Genomic DNA, 16,474 nt, shown 5'->3' with positions numbered 1-16,474 from the left:
AACTTGCCACGATTCGTGTGGAAAAAATTCCGTTCCGGTACCGGGAATCGAACCCGGGCCTCCTGGGTGAAAGCCAGGTATCCTAGCCACTAGACCACACCGGATGTGGACGTTTCGTTCGACCGTTCGTACGGTCGCTTGTCGCATTTCGTGTCGAGTGCCGCGTCGGCGCCCCTCTCTCTTTGCGAGCATCTTTGCACATACTGACTGGCAAGGCGCGCACCTCAAACGTCGCAGAGCAATGCTTTTGGCTTCATGCTCTGCTGGGAGAAGAGGAAAAGGGAAGCTGTAAGTAGCAATAACAGGAAGTAAACATTTTCCCGCTGAAGCGTTGAAACGTTGTGGATAACAAACAAGAAATACGTTGGCGCCCTAGCAACAGCACCACCATCAGTCACAGAAAGTTAAATGCCCGGGTGAGGATCGAACTCACGACCTTAAGATTATGAGACTTACGCGCTGCCTACTGCGCTACCGAGGCACGGGTGCACCGCTTGTCCTGGAAACTGGGTAAATACCGTACCCAATATTAGACGTAGAGACACTGTACTTCCTGGATAACGTGTTCTGTTGCTACACGTGCACTGCCGGCCCAGTTGATTGCGGTGCTGCTGCAGCTGTTGCAACGATAGGCAGCACTCCTTGTCGTTAAAGTTCAGAGCCTCGGAGGCACCCGGACCCAGCAACTTGTGAGGCCAGGCCGACGCTAGTCTGTAGAACATGATGCGAGCGTCCTAGTGGGGACCCGCGAGTGCTGCGTTCTCGGTCCTTCTCAAGGGAAATCCAGCTACACATTCTTGTGGATCGTGCATCTCAAGCGCTCAAGCCACGCGGCAGCATCATCGCGGGAAAAGCAAAATGATGCATCGGCCGGGAATCGAACCCGGGCCGCCCGCGTGGCAGGCGAGCATTCTACCACTGAACCACCGATGCTGGGGCCAGCGGTAACTTGACGCTGCTTCCCGAGCAGATGTCTCAAGGGAAAGTGGGACTGCCGTCAAGCGCCGTAGCATTCTGTGGGAAAGATGCTGCAGACGCTGAATCCTGCACTGCACTGCTTAAAAATGCCGCCAGAACGCGGTCCTCTGCGTACTCTTGCGTCGCCGGCGCCCAACTCTTGCCAAAGGATGCGAAATGTGCGCGGATACGCTGTCCGAATGCGTCTGGATGTGCTCCCCTAGCCTGCCTCGAAATGCGCCTGCCAGGTACGATCACCTTCGGCCGCTGCCGACTGGCGGGAAGCCGACACAGCGCGGACGCGCGGCGCTCGCTTGTGCGGTGGTGGTGTAATGGTCAGCATAGTTGCCTTCCAAGCAGTTGATCCGGGTTCGATTCCCGGCCACCGCAGCAGGCTTTTAATTTCGCGTATGAGTACTTTTGCCACGCGCTCTTAAATTATTGTTTTTTTCGCGCTCTTACTCGCTGCATACCAGCCCTTAGTGTGTCTCGACTTGTCTCGTGTCTCGACTTGTCTCGACTTTGCTCAGCTGACGCGAGAGCTGACGCTCTCAAATCGGCCTTTATCAAAACGACAAGCACGAGAAACGACTGAGAGAGGTAAGGAGAGGCGAGGCGATGGACACACAGCACGCCCCCTTCATTTCACGGTGGCGTCTCCCTGACCGAATCGGGCTGTAGCTCCGAAAACAAAGGAGAAACAAAAATAGGAAGTAAAAGTGCAAATAGTGCCCTGTGTTCCCATGCGCTCACCCGCCCAAGTACTGACAAGGGCCAAAGTTGTTACGCATCGGCAATCGGACATTTTCTTTCATTTTCTCTTTATCGGTTGAGAACCAGTGTATTCAAGATATTATGGCCATTGCCGAGTGAATGCTGTAGCGCTTCCCGACGAGTCGGGTTCGGATCCTCTGTCAACTTCCACGCAGGGTGATGATCTTTTGGTCATCACACTCGCCAGCTGAAATCGGCGCTGCCTTTTCGTAGTAGTAAAAGAGTAGTAGGGCCCGTGGGGGATCGAACCCACGACCTTCGCGTTATTAGCACGACGCTCTAACCAACTGAGCTAACGGGCCTCGGCAGATGCAGTTGCTCAGCCCTACGCTGGAAACAGGTGGCATGAAGCCATACACCATTTCTATGGTCGTCGTGTGTCTGCTTCCCTAGTCTATATTCTGCTGACGGTCACGAAACAGTAGCTATATTGCGAGCAGGACGGCAAACGGCTGCTCGGACAGCTCAAACTTGCCACGATTCGTGTGGAAAAAATTCCGTTCCGGTACCGGGAATCGAACCCGGGCCTCCTGGGTGAAAGCCAGGTATCCTAGCCACTAGACCACACCGGATGTGGACGTTTCGTTCGACCGTTCGTACGGTCGCTTGTCGCATTTCGTGTCGAGTGCCGCGTCGGCGCCCCTCTCTCTTTGCGAGCATCTTTGCACATACTGACTGGCAAGGCGCGCACCTCAAACGTCGCAGAGCAATGCTTTTGGCTTCATGCTCTGCTGGGAGAAGAGGAAAAGGGAAGCTGTAAGTAGCAATAACAGGAAGTAAACATTTTCCCGCTGAAGCGTTGAAACGTTGTGGATAACAAACAAGAAATACGTTGGCGCCCTAGCAACAGCACCACCATCAGTCACAGAAAGTTAAATGCCCCGGGTGAGGATCGAACTCACGACCTTAAGATTATGAGACTTACGCGCTGCCTACTGCGCTACCGAGGCACGGGTGCACCGCTTGTCCTGGAAACTGGGTAAATACCGTACCCAATATTAGACGTAGAGACACTGTACTTCCTGGATAACGTGTTCTGTTGCTACACGTGCACTGCCCGGCCCAGTTGATTGCGGTGCTGCTGCAGCTGTTGCAACGATAGGCAGCACTCCTTGTCGTTAAAGTTCAGAGCCTCGGAGGCACCCGGACCCAGCAACTTGTGAGGCCAGGCCGACGCTAGTCTGTAGAACATGATGCGAGCGTCCTAGTGGGGACCCGCGAGTGCTGCGTTCTCGGTCCTTCTCAAGGGAAATCCAGCTACACATTCTTGTGGATCGTGCATCTCAAGCGCTCAAGCCACGCGGCAGCATCATCGCGGGAAAAGCAAAATGATGCATCGGCCGGGAATCGAACCCGGGCCGCCCGCGTGGCAGGCGAGCATTCTACCACTGAACCACCGATGCTGGGGCCAGCGGTAACTTGACGCTGCTTCCCGAGCAGATGTCTCAAGGGAAAGTGGGACTGCCGTCAAGCGCCGTAGCATTCTGTGGGAAAGATGCTGCAGACGCTGAATCCTGCACTGCACTGCTTAAAAATGCCGCCAGAACGCGGTCCTCTGCGTACTCTTGCGTCGCCGGCGCCCAACTCTTGCCAAAGGATGCGAAATGTGCGCGGATACGCTGTCCGAATGCGTCTGGATGTGCTCCCCTAGCCTGCCTCGAAATGCGCCTGCCAGGTACGATCACCTTCGGCCGCTGCCGACTGGCGGGAAGCCGACACAGCGCGGACGCGCGGCGCTCGCTTGTGCGGTGGTGGTGTAATGGTCAGCATAGTTGCCTTCCAAGCAGTTGATCCGGGTTCGATTCCCGGCCACCGCAGCAGGCTTTTAATTTCGCGTATGAGTACTTTTGCCACGCGCTCTTAAATTATTGTTTTTTCGCGCTCTTACTCGCTGCATACCAGCCCTTAGTGTGTCTCGACTTGTCTCGTGTCTCGACTTGTCTCGACTTTGCTCAGCTGACGCGAGAGCTGACGCTCTCAAATCGGCCTTTATCAAAACGACAAGCACGAGAAACGACTGAGAGAGGTAAGGAGAGGCGAGGCGATGGACACACAGCACGCCCCCTTCATTTCACGGTGGCGTCTCCCTGACCGAATCGGGCTGTAGCTCCGAAAACAAAGGAGAAACAAAAATAGGAAGTAAAAGTGCAAATAGTGCCCTGTGTTCCCATGCGCTCACCCGCCCAAGTACTGACAAGGGCCAAAGTTGTTACGCATCGGCAATCGGACATTTTCTTTCATTTTCTCTTTATCGGTTGAGAACCAGTGTATTCAAGATATTATGGCCATTGCCGAGTGAATGCTGTAGCGCTTCCCGACGAGTCGGGTTCGGATCCTCTGTCAACTTCCACGCAGGGTGATGATCTTTTGGTCATCACACTCGCCAGCTGAAATCGGCGCTGCCTTTTCGTAGTAGTAAAAGAGTAGTGGCCCGTGGGGGGATCGAACCCACGACCTTCGCGTTATTAGCACGACGCTCTAACCAACTGAGCTAACGGGCCTCGGCAGATGCAGTTGCTCAGCCCTACGCTGGAAACAGGTGGCATGAAGCCATACACCATTTCTATGGTCGTCGTGTGTCTGCTTCCCTAGTCTATATTCTGCTGACGGTCACGAAACAGTAGCTATATTGCGAGCAGGACGGCAAACGGCTGCTCGGACAGCTCAAACTTGCCACGATTCGTGTGGAAAAAATTCCGTTCCGGTACCGGGAATCGAACCCGGGCCTCCTGGGTGAAAGCCAGGTATCCTAGCCACTAGACCACACCGGATGTGGACGTTTCGTTCGACCGTTCGTACGGTCGCTTGTCGCATTTCGTGTCGAGTGCCGCGTCGGCGCCCCTCTCTCTTTGCGAGCATCTTTGCACATACTGACTGGCAAGGCGCGCACCTCAAACGTCGCAGAGCAATGCTTTTGGCTTCATGCTCTGCTGGGAGAAGAGGAAAAGGGAAGCTGTAAGTAGCAATAACAGGAAGTAAACATTTTCCCGCTGAAGCGTTGAAACGTTGTGGATAACAAACAAGAAATACGTTGGCGCCCTAGCAACAGCACCACCATCAGTCACAGAAAGTTAAATGCCCCGGGTGAGGATCGAACTCACGACCTTAAGATTATGAGACTTACGCGCTGCCTACTGCGCTACCGAGGCACGGGTGCACCGCTTGTCCTGGAAACTGGGTAAATACCGTACCCAATATTAGACGTAGAGACACTGTACTTCCTGGATAACGTGTTCTGTTGCTACACGTGCACTGCCGGCCCAGTTGATTGCGGTGCTGCTGCAGCTGTTGCAACGATAGGCAGCACTCCTTGTCGTTAAAGTTCAGAGCCTCGGAGGCACCCGGACCCAGCAACTTGTGAGGCCAGGCCGACGCTAGTCTGTAGAACATGATGCGAGCGTCCTAGTGGGGACCCGCGAGTGCTGCGTTCTCGGTCCTTCTCAAGGGAAATCCAGCTACACATTCTTGTGGATCGTGCATCTCAAGCGCTCAAGCCACGCGGCAGCATCATCGCGGGAAAAGCAAAATGATGCATCGGCCGGGAATCGAACCCGGGCCGCCCGCGTGGCAGGCGAGCATTCTACCACTGAACCACCGATGCTGGGGCCAGCGGTAACTTGACGCTGCTTCCCGAGCAGATGTCTCAAGGGAAAGTGGGACTGCCGTCAAGCGCCGTAGCATTCTGTGGGAAAGATGCTGCAGACGCTGAATCCTGCACTGCACTGCTTAAAAATGCCGCCAGAACGCGGTCCTCTGCGTACTCTTGCGTCGCCGGCGCCCAACTCTTGCCAAAGGATGCGAAATGTGCGCGGATACGCTGTCCGAATGCGTCTGGATGTGCTCCCCTAGCCTGCCTCGAAATGCGCCTGCCAGGTACGATCACCTTCGGCCGCTGCCGACTGGCGGGAAGCCGACACAGCGCGGACGCGCGGCGCTCGCTTGTGCGGTGGTGGTGTAATGGTCAGCATAGTTGCCTTCCAAGCAGTTGATCCGGGTTCGATTCCCGGCCACCGCAGCAGGCTTTTAATTTCGCGTATGAGTACTTTTGCCACGCGCTCTTAAATTATTGTTTTTTCGCGCTCTTACTCGCTGCATACCAGCCCTTAGTGTGTCTCGACTTGTCTCGTGTCTCGACTTGTCTCGACTTTGCTCAGCTGACGCGAGAGCTGACGCTCTCAAATCGGCCTTTATCAAAACGACAAGCACGAGAAACGACTGAGAGAGGTAAGGAGAGGCGAGGCGATGGACACACAGCACGCCCCCTTCATTTCACGGTGGCGTCTCCCTGACCGAATCGGGCTGTAGCTCCGAAAACAAAGGAGAAACAAAAATAGGAAGTAAAAGTGCAAATAGTGCCCTGTGTTCCCATGCGCTCACCCGCCCAAGTACTGACAAGGGCCAAAGTTGTTACGCATCGGCAATCGGACATTTTCTTTCATTTTCTCTTTATCGGTTGAGAACCAGTGTATTCAAGATATTATGGCCATTGCCGAGTGAATGCTGTAGCGCTTCCCGACGAGTCGGGTTCGGATCCTCTGTCAACTTCCACGCAGGGTGATGATCTTTTGGTCATCACACTCGCCAGCTGAAATCGGCGCTGCCTTTTCGTAGTAGTAAAAGAGTAGTGGCCCGTGGGGGGATCGAACCCACGACCTTCGCGTTATTAGCACGACGCTCTAACCAACTGAGCTAACGGGCCTCGGCAGATGCAGTTGCTCAGCCCTACGCTGGAAACAGGTGGCATGAAGCCATACACCATTTCTATGGTCGTCGTGTGTCTGCTTCCCTAGTCTATATTCTGCTGACGGTCACGAAACAGTAGCTATATTGCGAGCAGGACGGCAAACGGCTGCTCGGACAGCTCAAACTTGCCACGATTCGTGTGGAAAAAATTCCGTTCCGGTACCGGGAATCGAACCCGGGCCTCCTGGGTGAAAGCCAGGTATCCTAGCCACTAGACCACACCGGATGTGGACGTTTCGTTCGACCGTTCGTACGGTCGCTTGTCGCATTTCGTGTCGAGTGCCGCGTCGGCGCCCCTCTCTCTTTGCGAGCATCTTTGCACATACTGACTGGCAAGGCGCGCACCTCAAACGTCGCAGAGCAATGCTTTTGGCTTCATGCTCTGCTGGGAGAAGAGGAAAAGGGAAGCTGTAAGTAGCAATAACAGGAAGTAAACATTTTCCCGCTGAAGCGTTGAAACGTTGTGGATAACAAACAAGAAATACGTTGGCGCCCTAGCAACAGCACCACCATCAGTCACAGAAAGTTAAATGCCCCGGGTGAGGATCGAACTCACGACCTTAAGATTATGAGACTTACGCGCTGCCTACTGCGCTACCGAGGCACGGGTGCACCGCTTGTCCTGGAAACTGGGTAAATACCGTACCCAATATTAGACGTAGAGACACTGTACTTCCTGGATAACGTGTTCTGTTGCTACACGTGCACTGCCGGCCCAGTTGATTGCGGTGCTGCTGCAGCTGTTGCAACGATAGGCAGCACTCCTTGTCGTTAAAGTTCAGAGCCTCGGAGGCACCCGGACCCAGCAACTTGTGAGGCCAGGCCGACGCTAGTCTGTAGAACATGATGCGAGCGTCCTAGTGGGGACCCGCGAGTGCTGCGTTCTCGGTCCTTCTCAAGGGAAATCCAGCTACACATTCTTGTGGATCGTGCATCTCAAGCGCTCAAGCCACGCGGCAGCATCATCGCGGGAAAAGCAAAATGATGCATCGGCCGGGAATCGAACCCGGGCCGCCCGCGTGGCAGGCGAGCATTCTACCACTGAACCACCGATGCTGGGGCCAGCGGTAACTTGACGCTGCTTCCCGAGCAGATGTCTCAAGGGAAAGTGGGACTGCCGTCAAGCGCCGTAGCATTCTGTGGGAAAGATGCTGCAGACGCTGAATCCTGCACTGCACTGCTTAAAAATGCCGCCAGAACGCGGTCCTCTGCGTACTCTTGCGTCGCCGGCGCCCAACTCTTGCCAAAGGATGCGAAATGTGCGCGGATACGCTGTCCGAATGCGTCTGGATGTGCTCCCCTAGCCTGCCTCGAAATGCGCCTGCCAGGTACGATCACCTTCGGCCGCTGCCGACTGGCGGGAAGCCGACACAGCGCGGACGCGCGGCGCTCGCTTGTGCGGTGGTGGTGTAATGGTCAGCATAGTTGCCTTCCAAGCAGTTGATCCGGGTTCGATTCCCGGCCACCGCAGCAGGCTTTTAATTTCGCGTATGAGTACTTTTGCCACGCGCTCTTAAATTATTGTTTTTTCGCGCTCTTACTCGCTGCATACCAGCCCTTAGTGTGTCTCGACTTGTCTCGTGTCTCGACTTGTCTCGACTTTGCTCAGCTGACGCGAGAGCTGACGCTCTCAAATCGGCCTTTATCAAAACGACAAGCACGAGAAACGACTGAGAGAGGTAAGGAGAGGCGAGGCGATGGACACACAGCACGCCCCCTTCATTTCACGGTGGCGTCTCCCTGACCGAATCGGGCTGTAGCTCCGAAAACAAAGGAGAAACAAAAATAGGAAGTAAAAGTGCAAATAGTGCCCTGTGTTCCCATGCGCTCACCCGCCCAAGTACTGACAAGGGCCAAAGTTGTTACGCATCGGCAATCGGACATTTTCTTTCATTTTCTCTTTATCGGTTGAGAACCAGTGTATTCAAGATATTATGGCCATTGCCGAGTGAATGCTGTAGCGCTTCCCGACGAGTCGGGTTCGGATCCTCTGTCAACTTCCACGCAGGGTGATGATCTTTTGGTCATCACACTCGCCAGCTGAAATCGGCGCTGCCTTTTCGTAGTAGTAAAAGAGTAGTGGCCCGTGGGGGGATCGAACCCACGACCTTCGCGTTATTAGCACGACGCTCTAACCAACTGAGCTAACGGGCCTCGGCAGATGCAGTTGCTCAGCCCTACGCTGGAAACAGGTGGCATGAAGCCATACACCATTTCTATGGTCGTCGTGTGTCTGCTTCCCTAGTCTATATTCTGCTGACGGTCACGAAACAGTAGCTATATTGCGAGCAGGACGGCAAACGGCTGCTCGGACAGCTCAAACTTGCCACGATTCGTGTGGAAAAAATTCCGTTCCGGTACCGGGAATCGAACCCGGGCCTCCTGGGTGAAAGCCAGGTATCCTAGCCACTAGACCACACCGGATGTGGACGTTTCGTTCGACCGTTCGTACGGTCGCTTGTCGCATTTCGTGTCGAGTGCCGCGTCGGCGCCCCTCTCTCTTTGCGAGCATCTTTGCACATACTGACTGGCAAGGCGCGCACCTCAAACGTCGCAGAGCAATGCTTTTGGCTTCATGCTCTGCTGGGAGAAGAGGAAAAGGGAAGCTGTAAGTAGCAATAACAGGAAGTAAACATTTTCCCGCTGAAGCGTTGAAACGTTGTGGATAACAAACAAGAAATACGTTGGCGCCCTAGCAACAGCACCACCATCAGTCACAGAAAGTTAAATGCCCCGGGTGAGGATCGAACTCACGACCTTAAGATTATGAGACTTACGCGCTGCCTACTGCGCTACCGAGGCACGGGTGCACCGCTTGTCCTGGAAACTGGGTAAATACCGTACCCAATATTAGACGTAGAGACACTGTACTTCCTGGATAACGTGTTCTGTTGCTACACGTGCACTGCCGGCCCAGTTGATTGCGGTGCTGCTGCAGCTGTTGCAACGATAGGCAGCACTCCTTGTCGTTAAAGTTCAGAGCCTCGGAGGCACCCGGACCCAGCAACTTGTGAGGCCAGGCCGACGCTAGTCTGTAGAACATGATGCGAGCGTCCTAGTGGGGACCCGCGAGTGCTGCGTTCTCGGTCCTTCTCAAGGGAAATCCAGCTACACATTCTTGTGGATCGTGCATCTCAAGCGCTCAAGCCACGCGGCAGCATCATCGCGGGAAAAGCAAAATGATGCATCGGCCGGGAATCGAACCCGGGCCGCCCGCGTGGCAGGCGAGCATTCTACCACTGAACCACCGATGCTGGGGCCAGCGGTAACTTGACGCTGCTTCCCGAGCAGATGTCTCAAGGGAAAGTGGGACTGCCGTCAAGCGCCGTAGCATTCTGTGGGAAAGATGCTGCAGACGCTGAATCCTGCACTGCACTGCTTAAAAATGCCGCCAGAACGCGGTCCTCTGCGTACTCTTGCGTCGCCGGCGCCCAACTCTTGCCAAAGGATGCGAAATGTGCGCGGATACGCTGTCCGAATGCGTCTGGATGTGCTCCCCTAGCCTGCCTCGAAATGCGCCTGCCAGGTACGATCACCTTCGGCCGCTGCCGACTGGCGGGAAGCCGACACAGCGCGGACGCGCGGCGCTCGCTTGTGCGGTGGTGGTGTAATGGTCAGCATAGTTGCCTTCCAAGCAGTTGATCCGGGTTCGATTCCCGGCCACCGCAGCAGGCTTTTAATTTCGCGTATGAGTACTTTTGCCACGCGCTCTTAAATTATTGTTTTTTCGCGCTCTTACTCGCTGCATACCAGCCCTTAGTGTGTCTCGACTTGTCTCGTGTCTCGACTTGTCTCGACTTTGCTCAGCTGACGCGAGAGCTGACGCTCTCAAATCGGCCTTTATCAAAACGACAAGCACGAGAAACGACTGAGAGAGGTAAGGAGAGGCGAGGCGATGGACACACAGCACGCCCCCTTCATTTCACGGTGGCGTCTCCCTGACCGAATCGGGCTGTAGCTCCGAAAACAAAGGAGAAACAAAAATAGGAAGTAAAAGTGCAAATAGTGCCCTGTGTTCCCATGCGCTCACCCGCCCAAGTACTGACAAGGGCCAAAGTTGTTACGCATCGGCAATCGGACATTTTCTTTCATTTTCTCTTTATCGGTTGAGAACCAGTGTATTCAAGATATTATGGCCATTGCCGAGTGAATGCTGTAGCGCTTCCCGACGAGTCGGGTTCGGATCCTCTGTCAACTTCCACGCAGGGTGATGATCTTTTGGTCATCACACTCGCCAGCTGAAATCGGCGCTGCCTTTTCGTAGTAGTAAAAGAGTAGTGGCCCGTGGGGGGATCGAACCCACGACCTTCGCGTTATTAGCACGACGCTCTAACCAACTGAGCTAACGGGCCTCGGCAGATGCAGTTGCTCAGCCCTACGCTGGAAACAGGTGGCATGAAGCCATACACCATTTCTATGGTCGTCGTGTGTCTGCTTCCCTAGTCTATATTCTGCTGACGGTCACGAAACAGTAGCTATATTGCGAGCAGGACGGCAAACGGCTGCTCGGACAGCTCAAACTTGCCACGATTCGTGTGGAAAAAATTCCGTTCCGGTACCGGGAATCGAACCCGGGCCTCCTGGGTGAAAGCCAGGTATCCTAGCCACTAGACCACACCGGATGTGGACGTTTCGTTCGACCGTTCGTACGGTCGCTTGTCGCATTTCGTGTCGAGTGCCGCGTCGGCGCCCCTCTCTCTTTGCGAGCATCTTTGCACATACTGACTGGCAAGGCGCGCACCTCAAACGTCGCAGAGCAATGCTTTTGGCTTCATGCTCTGCTGGGAGAAGAGGAAAAGGGAAGCTGTAAGTAGCAATAACAGGAAGTAAACATTTTCCCGCTGAAGCGTTGAAACGTTGTGGATAACAAACAAGAAATACGTTGGCGCCCTAGCAACAGCACCACCATCAGTCACAGAAAGTTAAATGCCCCGGGTGAGGATCGAACTCACGACCTTAAGATTATGAGACTTACGCGCTGCCTACTGCGCTACCGAGGCACGGGTGCACCGCTTGTCCTGGAAACTGGGTAAATACCGTACCCAATATTAGACGTAGAGACACTGTACTTCCTGGATAACGTGTTCTGTTGCTACACGTGCACTGCCGGCCCAGTTGATTGCGGTGCTGCTGCAGCTGTTGCAACGATAGGCAGCACTCCTTGTCGTTAAAGTTCAGAGCCTCGGAGGCACCCGGACCCAGCAACTTGTGAGGCCAGGCCGACGCTAGTCTGTAGAACATGATGCGAGCGTCCTAGTGGGGACCCGCGAGTGCTGCGTTCTCGGTCCTTCTCAAGGGAAATCCAGCTACACATTCTTGTGGATCGTGCATCTCAAGCGCTCAAGCCACGCGGCAGCATCATCGCGGGAAAAGCAAAATGATGCATCGGCCGGGAATCGAACCCGGGCCGCCCGCGTGGCAGGCGAGCATTCTACCACTGAACCACCGATGCTGGGGCCAGCGGTAACTTGACGCTGCTTCCCGAGCAGATGTCTCAAGGGAAAGTGGGACTGCCGTCAAGCGCCGTAGCATTCTGTGGGAAAGATGCTGCAGACGCTGAATCCTGCACTGCACTGCTTAAAAATGCCGCCAGAACGCGGTCCTCTGCGTACTCTTGCGTCGCCGGCGCCCAACTCTTGCCAAAGGATGCGAAATGTGCGCGGATACGCTGTCCGAATGCGTCTGGATGTGCTCCCCTAGCCTGCCTCGAAATGCGCCTGCCAGGTACGATCACCTTCGGCCGCTGCCGACTGGCGGGAAGCCGACACAGCGCGGACGCGCGGCGCTCGCTTGTGCGGTGGTGGTGTAATGGTCAGCATAGTTGCCTTCCAAGCAGTTGATCCGGGTTCGATTCCCGGCCACCGCAGCAGGCTTTTAATTTCGCGTATGAGTACTTTTGCCACGCGCTCTTAAATTATTGTTTTTTCGCGCTCTTACTCGCTGCATACCAGCCCTTAGTGTGTCTCGACTTGTCTCGTGTCTCGACTTGTCTCGACTTTGCTCAGCTGACGCGAGAGCTGACGCTCTCAAATCGGCCTTTATCAAAACGACAAGCACGAGAAACGACTGAGAGAGGTAAGGAGAGGCGAGGCGATGGACACACAGCACGCCCCCTTCATTTCACGGTGGCGTCTCCCTGACCGAATCGGGCTGTAGCTCCGAAAACAAAGGAGAAACAAAAATAGGAAGTAAAAGTGCAAATAGTGCCCTGTGTTCCCATGCGCTCACCCGCCCAAGTACTGACAAGGGCCAAAGTTGTTACGCATCGGCAATCGGACATTTTCTTTCATTTTCTCTTTATCGGTTGAGAACCAGTGTATTCAAGATATTATGGCCATTGCCGAGTGAATGCTGTAGCGCTTCCCGACGAGTCGGGTTCGGATCCTCTGTCAACTTCCACGCAGGGTGATGATCTTTTGGTCATCACACTCGCCAGCTGAAATCGGCGCTGCCTTTTCGTAGTAGTAAAAGAGTAGTGGCCCGTGGGGGGATCGAACCCACGACCTTCGCGTTATTAGCACGACGCTCTAACCAACTGAGCTAACGGGCCTCGGCAGATGCAGTTGCTCAGCCCTACGCTGGAAACAGGTGGCATGAAGCCATACACCATTTCTATGGTCGTCGTGTGTCTGCTTCCCTAGTCTATATTCTGCTGACGGTCACGAAACAGTAGCTATATTGCGAGCAGGACGGCAAACGGCTGCTCGGACAGCTCAAACTTGCCACGATTCGTGTGGAAAAAATTCCGTTCCGGTACCGGGAATCGAACCCGGGCCTCCTGGGTGAAAGCCAGGTATCCTAGCCACTAGACCACACCGGATGTGGACGTTTCGTTCGACCGTTCGTACGGTCGCTTGTCGCATTTCGTGTCGAGTGCCGCGTCGGCGCCCCTCTCTCTTTGCGAGCATCTTTGCACATACTGACTGGCAAGGCGCGCACCTCAAACGTCGCAGAGCAATGCTTTTGGCTTCATGCTCTGCTGGGAGAAGAGGAAAAGGGAAGCTGTAAGTAGCAATAACAGGAAGTAAACATTTTCCCGCTGAAGCGTTGAAACGTTGTGGATAACAAACAAGAAATACGTTGGCGCCCTAGCAACAGCACCACCATCAGTCACAGAAAGTTAAATGCCCCGGGTGAGGATCGAACTCACGACCTTAAGATTATGAGACTTACGCGCTGCCTACTGCGCTACCGAGGCACGGGTGCACCGCTTGTCCTGGAAACTGGGTAAATACCGTACCCAATATTAGACGTAGAGACACTGTACTTCCTGGATAACGTGTTCTGTTGCTACACGTGCACTGCCGGCCCAGTTGATTGCGGTGCTGCTGCAGCTGTTGCAACGATAGGCAGCACTCCTTGTCGTTAAAGTTCAGAGCCTCGGAGGCACCCGGACCCAGCAACTTGTGAGGCCAGGCCGACGCTAGTCTGTAGAACATGATGCGAGCGTCCTAGTGGGGACCCGCGAGTGCTGCGTTCTCGGTCCTTCTCAAGGGAAATCCAGCTACACATTCTTGTGGATCGTGCATCTCAAGCGCTCAAGCCACGCGGCAGCATCATCGCGGGAAAAGCAAAATGATGCATCGGCCGGGAATCGAACCCGGGCCGCCCGCGTGGCAGGCGAGCATTCTACCACTGAACCACCGATGCTGGGGCCAGCGGTAACTTGACGCTGCTTCCCGAGCAGATGTCTCAAGGGAAAGTGGGACTGCCGTCAAGCGCCGTAGCATTCTGTGGGAAAGATGCTGCAGACGCTGAATCCTGCACTGCACTGCTTAAAAATGCCGCCAGAACGCGGTCCTCTGCGTACTCTTGCGTCGCCGGCGCCCAACTCTTGCCAAAGGATGCGAAATGTGCGCGGATACGCTGTCCGAATGCGTCTGGATGTGCTCCCCTAGCCTGCCTCGAAATGCGCCTGCCAGGTACGATCACCTTCGGCCGCTGCCGACTGGCGGGAAGCCGACACAGCGCGGACGCGCGGCGCTCGCTTGTGCGGTGGTGGTGTAATGGTCAGCATAGTTGCCTTCCAAGCAGTTGATCCGGGTTCGATTCCCGGCCACCGCAGCAGGCTTTTAATTTCGCGTATGAGTACTTTTGCCACGCGCTCTTAAATTATTGTTTTTTCGCGCTCTTACTCGCTGCATACCAGCCCTTAGTGTGTCTCGACTTGTCTCGTGTCTCGACTTGTCTCGACTTTGCTCAGCTGACGCGAGAGCTGACGCTCTCAAATCGGCCTTTATCAAAACGACAAGCACGAGAAACGACTGAGAGAGGTAAGGAGAGGCGAGGCGATGGACACACAGCACGCCCCCTTCATTTCACGGTGGCGTCTCCCTGACCGAATCGGGCTGTAGCTCCGAAAACAAAGGAGAAACAAAAATAGGAAGTAAAAGTGCAAATAGTGCCCTGTGTTCCCATGCGCTCACCCGCCCAAGTACTGACAAGGGCCAAAGTTGTTACGCATCGGCAATCGGACATTTTCTTTCATTTTCTCTTTATCGGTTGAGAACCAGTGTATTCAAGATATTATGGCCATTGCCGAGTGAATGCTGTAGCGCTTCCCGACGAGTCGGGTTCGGATCCTCTGTCAACTTCCACGCAGGGTGATGATCTTTTGGTCATCACACTCGCCAGCTGAAATCGGCGCTGCCTTTTCGTAGTAGTAAAAGAGTAGTGGCCCGTGGGGGGATCGAACCCACGACCTTCGCGTTATTAGCACGACGCTCTAACCAACTGAGCTAACGGGCCTCGGCAGATGCAGTTGCTCAGCCCTACGCTGGAAACAGGTGGCATGAAGCCATACACCATTTCTATGGTCGTCGTGTGTCTGCTTCCCTAGTCTATATTCTGCTGACGGTCACGAAACAGTAGCTATATTGCGAGCAGGACGGCAAACGGCTGCTCGGACAGCTCAAACTTGCCACGATTCGTGTGGAAAAAATTCCGTTCCGGTACCGGGAATCGAACCCGGGCCTCCTGGGTGAAAGCCAGGTATCCTAGCCACTAGACCACACCGGATGTGGACGTTTCGTTCGACCGTTCGTACGGTCGCTTGTCGCATTTCGTGTCGAGTGCCGCGTCGGCGCCCCTCTCTCTTTGCGAGCATCTTTGCACATACTGACTGGCAAGGCGCGCACCTCAAACGTCGCAGAGCAATGCTTTTGGCTTCATGCTCTGCTGGGAGAAGAGGAAAAGGGAAGCTGTAAGTAGCAATAACAGGAAGTAAACATTTTCCCGCTGAAGCGTTGAAACGTTGTGGATAACAAACAAGAAATACGTTGGCGCCCTAGCAACAGCACCACCATCAGTCACAGAAAGTTAAATGCCCCGGGTGAGGATCGAACTCACGACCTTAAGATTATGAGACTTACGCGCTGCCTACTGCGCTACCGAGGCACGGGTGCACCGCTTGTCCTGGAAACTGGGTAAATACCGTACCCAATATTAGACGTAGAGACACTGTACTTCCTGGATAACGTGTTCTGTTGCTACACGTGCACTGCCGGCCCAGTTGATTGCGGTGCTGCTGCAGCTGTTGCAACGATAGGCAGCACTCCTTGTCGTTAAAGTTCAGAGCCTCGGAGGCACCCGGACCCAGCAACTTGTGAGGCCAGGCCGACGCTAGTCTGTAGAACATGATGCGAGCGTCCTAGTGGGGACCCGCGAGTGCTGCGTTCTCGGTCCTTCTCAAGGGAAATCCAGCTACACATTCTTGTGGATCGTGCATCTCAAGCGCTCAAGCCACGCGGCAGCATCATCGCGGGAAAAGCAAAATGATGCATCGGCCGGGAATCGAACCCGGGCCGCCCGCGTGGCAGGCGAGCATTCTACCACTGAACCACCGATGCTGGGGCCAGCGGTAACTTGACGCTGCTTCCCGAGCAGATGTCTCAAGGGAAAGTGGGACTGCCGTCAAGCGCCGTAGCATTCTGTGGGAAAGATGCTGCAGACGCTGAATCCTGCACTGCACTGCTTAAAAATGCCGCCAGAACGCGGTCCT

The 16,474-nt window shown here is 54.7% G+C and overlaps 38 non-coding genes across 38 annotated transcripts; 7 read left to right on the top strand and 31 right to left on the bottom strand.

Annotated features, from left to right (window-relative positions):
* Positions 1-32: 32 nt before the first annotated feature.
* Positions 33-104, bottom strand: Trnae-uuc (transfer RNA glutamic acid (anticodon UUC)). The gene has a single exon. It is a non-coding gene; the product is annotated as a tRNA-Glu (tRNA).
* Positions 105-408: 304 nt separating this feature from the next.
* Positions 409-482, bottom strand: Trnam-cau (transfer RNA methionine (anticodon CAU)). Its single transcript has one exon. It is a non-coding gene; the product is annotated as a tRNA-Met (tRNA).
* Positions 483-862: 380 nt separating this feature from the next.
* On the bottom strand, positions 863-933 carry Trnag-gcc (transfer RNA glycine (anticodon GCC)). Its single transcript has one exon. It is a non-coding gene; the product is annotated as a tRNA-Gly (tRNA).
* A 342-nt stretch (positions 934-1,275) lies between these two features.
* On the top strand, positions 1,276-1,347 carry Trnag-ucc (transfer RNA glycine (anticodon UCC)). Its single transcript has one exon. It is a non-coding gene; the product is annotated as a tRNA-Gly (tRNA).
* A 613-nt stretch (positions 1,348-1,960) lies between these two features.
* Positions 1,961-2,033, bottom strand: Trnai-aau (transfer RNA isoleucine (anticodon AAU)). The gene has a single exon. It is a non-coding gene; the product is annotated as a tRNA-Ile (tRNA).
* A 198-nt stretch (positions 2,034-2,231) lies between these two features.
* Trnae-uuc (transfer RNA glutamic acid (anticodon UUC)) lies at positions 2,232-2,303 on the bottom strand. Its single transcript has one exon. It is a non-coding gene; the product is annotated as a tRNA-Glu (tRNA).
* A 305-nt stretch (positions 2,304-2,608) lies between these two features.
* Trnam-cau (transfer RNA methionine (anticodon CAU)) lies at positions 2,609-2,681 on the bottom strand. Its single transcript has one exon. It is a non-coding gene; the product is annotated as a tRNA-Met (tRNA).
* Positions 2,682-3,063: 382 nt separating this feature from the next.
* On the bottom strand, positions 3,064-3,134 carry Trnag-gcc (transfer RNA glycine (anticodon GCC)). Its single transcript has one exon. It is a non-coding gene; the product is annotated as a tRNA-Gly (tRNA).
* A 342-nt stretch (positions 3,135-3,476) lies between these two features.
* Trnag-ucc (transfer RNA glycine (anticodon UCC)) lies at positions 3,477-3,548 on the top strand. Its single transcript has one exon. It is a non-coding gene; the product is annotated as a tRNA-Gly (tRNA).
* Positions 3,549-4,158: 610 nt separating this feature from the next.
* Trnai-aau (transfer RNA isoleucine (anticodon AAU)) lies at positions 4,159-4,232 on the bottom strand. The gene has a single exon. It is a non-coding gene; the product is annotated as a tRNA-Ile (tRNA).
* A 198-nt stretch (positions 4,233-4,430) lies between these two features.
* Trnae-uuc (transfer RNA glutamic acid (anticodon UUC)) lies at positions 4,431-4,502 on the bottom strand. Its single transcript has one exon. It is a non-coding gene; the product is annotated as a tRNA-Glu (tRNA).
* Positions 4,503-4,807: 305 nt separating this feature from the next.
* Trnam-cau (transfer RNA methionine (anticodon CAU)) lies at positions 4,808-4,880 on the bottom strand. The gene has a single exon. It is a non-coding gene; the product is annotated as a tRNA-Met (tRNA).
* Positions 4,881-5,261: 381 nt separating this feature from the next.
* On the bottom strand, positions 5,262-5,332 carry Trnag-gcc (transfer RNA glycine (anticodon GCC)). Its single transcript has one exon. It is a non-coding gene; the product is annotated as a tRNA-Gly (tRNA).
* Positions 5,333-5,674: 342 nt separating this feature from the next.
* Trnag-ucc (transfer RNA glycine (anticodon UCC)) lies at positions 5,675-5,746 on the top strand. Its single transcript has one exon. It is a non-coding gene; the product is annotated as a tRNA-Gly (tRNA).
* Positions 5,747-6,356: 610 nt separating this feature from the next.
* On the bottom strand, positions 6,357-6,430 carry Trnai-aau (transfer RNA isoleucine (anticodon AAU)). The gene has a single exon. It is a non-coding gene; the product is annotated as a tRNA-Ile (tRNA).
* A 198-nt stretch (positions 6,431-6,628) lies between these two features.
* On the bottom strand, positions 6,629-6,700 carry Trnae-uuc (transfer RNA glutamic acid (anticodon UUC)). Its single transcript has one exon. It is a non-coding gene; the product is annotated as a tRNA-Glu (tRNA).
* A 305-nt stretch (positions 6,701-7,005) lies between these two features.
* Trnam-cau (transfer RNA methionine (anticodon CAU)) lies at positions 7,006-7,078 on the bottom strand. Its single transcript has one exon. It is a non-coding gene; the product is annotated as a tRNA-Met (tRNA).
* A 381-nt stretch (positions 7,079-7,459) lies between these two features.
* Trnag-gcc (transfer RNA glycine (anticodon GCC)) lies at positions 7,460-7,530 on the bottom strand. The gene has a single exon. It is a non-coding gene; the product is annotated as a tRNA-Gly (tRNA).
* A 342-nt stretch (positions 7,531-7,872) lies between these two features.
* Trnag-ucc (transfer RNA glycine (anticodon UCC)) lies at positions 7,873-7,944 on the top strand. Its single transcript has one exon. It is a non-coding gene; the product is annotated as a tRNA-Gly (tRNA).
* Positions 7,945-8,554: 610 nt separating this feature from the next.
* On the bottom strand, positions 8,555-8,628 carry Trnai-aau (transfer RNA isoleucine (anticodon AAU)). The gene has a single exon. It is a non-coding gene; the product is annotated as a tRNA-Ile (tRNA).
* A 198-nt stretch (positions 8,629-8,826) lies between these two features.
* On the bottom strand, positions 8,827-8,898 carry Trnae-uuc (transfer RNA glutamic acid (anticodon UUC)). The gene has a single exon. It is a non-coding gene; the product is annotated as a tRNA-Glu (tRNA).
* A 305-nt stretch (positions 8,899-9,203) lies between these two features.
* Positions 9,204-9,276, bottom strand: Trnam-cau (transfer RNA methionine (anticodon CAU)). The gene has a single exon. It is a non-coding gene; the product is annotated as a tRNA-Met (tRNA).
* Positions 9,277-9,657: 381 nt separating this feature from the next.
* Positions 9,658-9,728, bottom strand: Trnag-gcc (transfer RNA glycine (anticodon GCC)). Its single transcript has one exon. It is a non-coding gene; the product is annotated as a tRNA-Gly (tRNA).
* Positions 9,729-10,070: 342 nt separating this feature from the next.
* On the top strand, positions 10,071-10,142 carry Trnag-ucc (transfer RNA glycine (anticodon UCC)). The gene has a single exon. It is a non-coding gene; the product is annotated as a tRNA-Gly (tRNA).
* A 610-nt stretch (positions 10,143-10,752) lies between these two features.
* Positions 10,753-10,826, bottom strand: Trnai-aau (transfer RNA isoleucine (anticodon AAU)). Its single transcript has one exon. It is a non-coding gene; the product is annotated as a tRNA-Ile (tRNA).
* A 198-nt stretch (positions 10,827-11,024) lies between these two features.
* Trnae-uuc (transfer RNA glutamic acid (anticodon UUC)) lies at positions 11,025-11,096 on the bottom strand. The gene has a single exon. It is a non-coding gene; the product is annotated as a tRNA-Glu (tRNA).
* A 305-nt stretch (positions 11,097-11,401) lies between these two features.
* Positions 11,402-11,474, bottom strand: Trnam-cau (transfer RNA methionine (anticodon CAU)). Its single transcript has one exon. It is a non-coding gene; the product is annotated as a tRNA-Met (tRNA).
* Positions 11,475-11,855: 381 nt separating this feature from the next.
* Trnag-gcc (transfer RNA glycine (anticodon GCC)) lies at positions 11,856-11,926 on the bottom strand. The gene has a single exon. It is a non-coding gene; the product is annotated as a tRNA-Gly (tRNA).
* A 342-nt stretch (positions 11,927-12,268) lies between these two features.
* Trnag-ucc (transfer RNA glycine (anticodon UCC)) lies at positions 12,269-12,340 on the top strand. The gene has a single exon. It is a non-coding gene; the product is annotated as a tRNA-Gly (tRNA).
* Positions 12,341-12,950: 610 nt separating this feature from the next.
* On the bottom strand, positions 12,951-13,024 carry Trnai-aau (transfer RNA isoleucine (anticodon AAU)). Its single transcript has one exon. It is a non-coding gene; the product is annotated as a tRNA-Ile (tRNA).
* Positions 13,025-13,222: 198 nt separating this feature from the next.
* On the bottom strand, positions 13,223-13,294 carry Trnae-uuc (transfer RNA glutamic acid (anticodon UUC)). The gene has a single exon. It is a non-coding gene; the product is annotated as a tRNA-Glu (tRNA).
* Positions 13,295-13,599: 305 nt separating this feature from the next.
* On the bottom strand, positions 13,600-13,672 carry Trnam-cau (transfer RNA methionine (anticodon CAU)). Its single transcript has one exon. It is a non-coding gene; the product is annotated as a tRNA-Met (tRNA).
* A 381-nt stretch (positions 13,673-14,053) lies between these two features.
* Positions 14,054-14,124, bottom strand: Trnag-gcc (transfer RNA glycine (anticodon GCC)). Its single transcript has one exon. It is a non-coding gene; the product is annotated as a tRNA-Gly (tRNA).
* Positions 14,125-14,466: 342 nt separating this feature from the next.
* On the top strand, positions 14,467-14,538 carry Trnag-ucc (transfer RNA glycine (anticodon UCC)). Its single transcript has one exon. It is a non-coding gene; the product is annotated as a tRNA-Gly (tRNA).
* A 610-nt stretch (positions 14,539-15,148) lies between these two features.
* Positions 15,149-15,222, bottom strand: Trnai-aau (transfer RNA isoleucine (anticodon AAU)). Its single transcript has one exon. It is a non-coding gene; the product is annotated as a tRNA-Ile (tRNA).
* Positions 15,223-15,420: 198 nt separating this feature from the next.
* Positions 15,421-15,492, bottom strand: Trnae-uuc (transfer RNA glutamic acid (anticodon UUC)). Its single transcript has one exon. It is a non-coding gene; the product is annotated as a tRNA-Glu (tRNA).
* A 305-nt stretch (positions 15,493-15,797) lies between these two features.
* On the bottom strand, positions 15,798-15,870 carry Trnam-cau (transfer RNA methionine (anticodon CAU)). The gene has a single exon. It is a non-coding gene; the product is annotated as a tRNA-Met (tRNA).
* A 381-nt stretch (positions 15,871-16,251) lies between these two features.
* Trnag-gcc (transfer RNA glycine (anticodon GCC)) lies at positions 16,252-16,322 on the bottom strand. Its single transcript has one exon. It is a non-coding gene; the product is annotated as a tRNA-Gly (tRNA).
* Positions 16,323-16,474: the final 152 nt, after the last annotated feature.

The sequence above is a fragment of the Schistocerca serialis genome, unplaced genomic scaffold (genome assembly GCF_023864345.2).
Source record: "Schistocerca serialis cubense isolate TAMUIC-IGC-003099 unplaced genomic scaffold, iqSchSeri2.2 HiC_scaffold_1345, whole genome shotgun sequence".
NCBI lineage: Eukaryota > Metazoa > Arthropoda > Insecta > Orthoptera > Acrididae > Schistocerca > Schistocerca serialis.
Note: the sequence above shows the minus strand (reverse complement) of the source record. Positions and strands in the feature narration are given on the sequence as shown.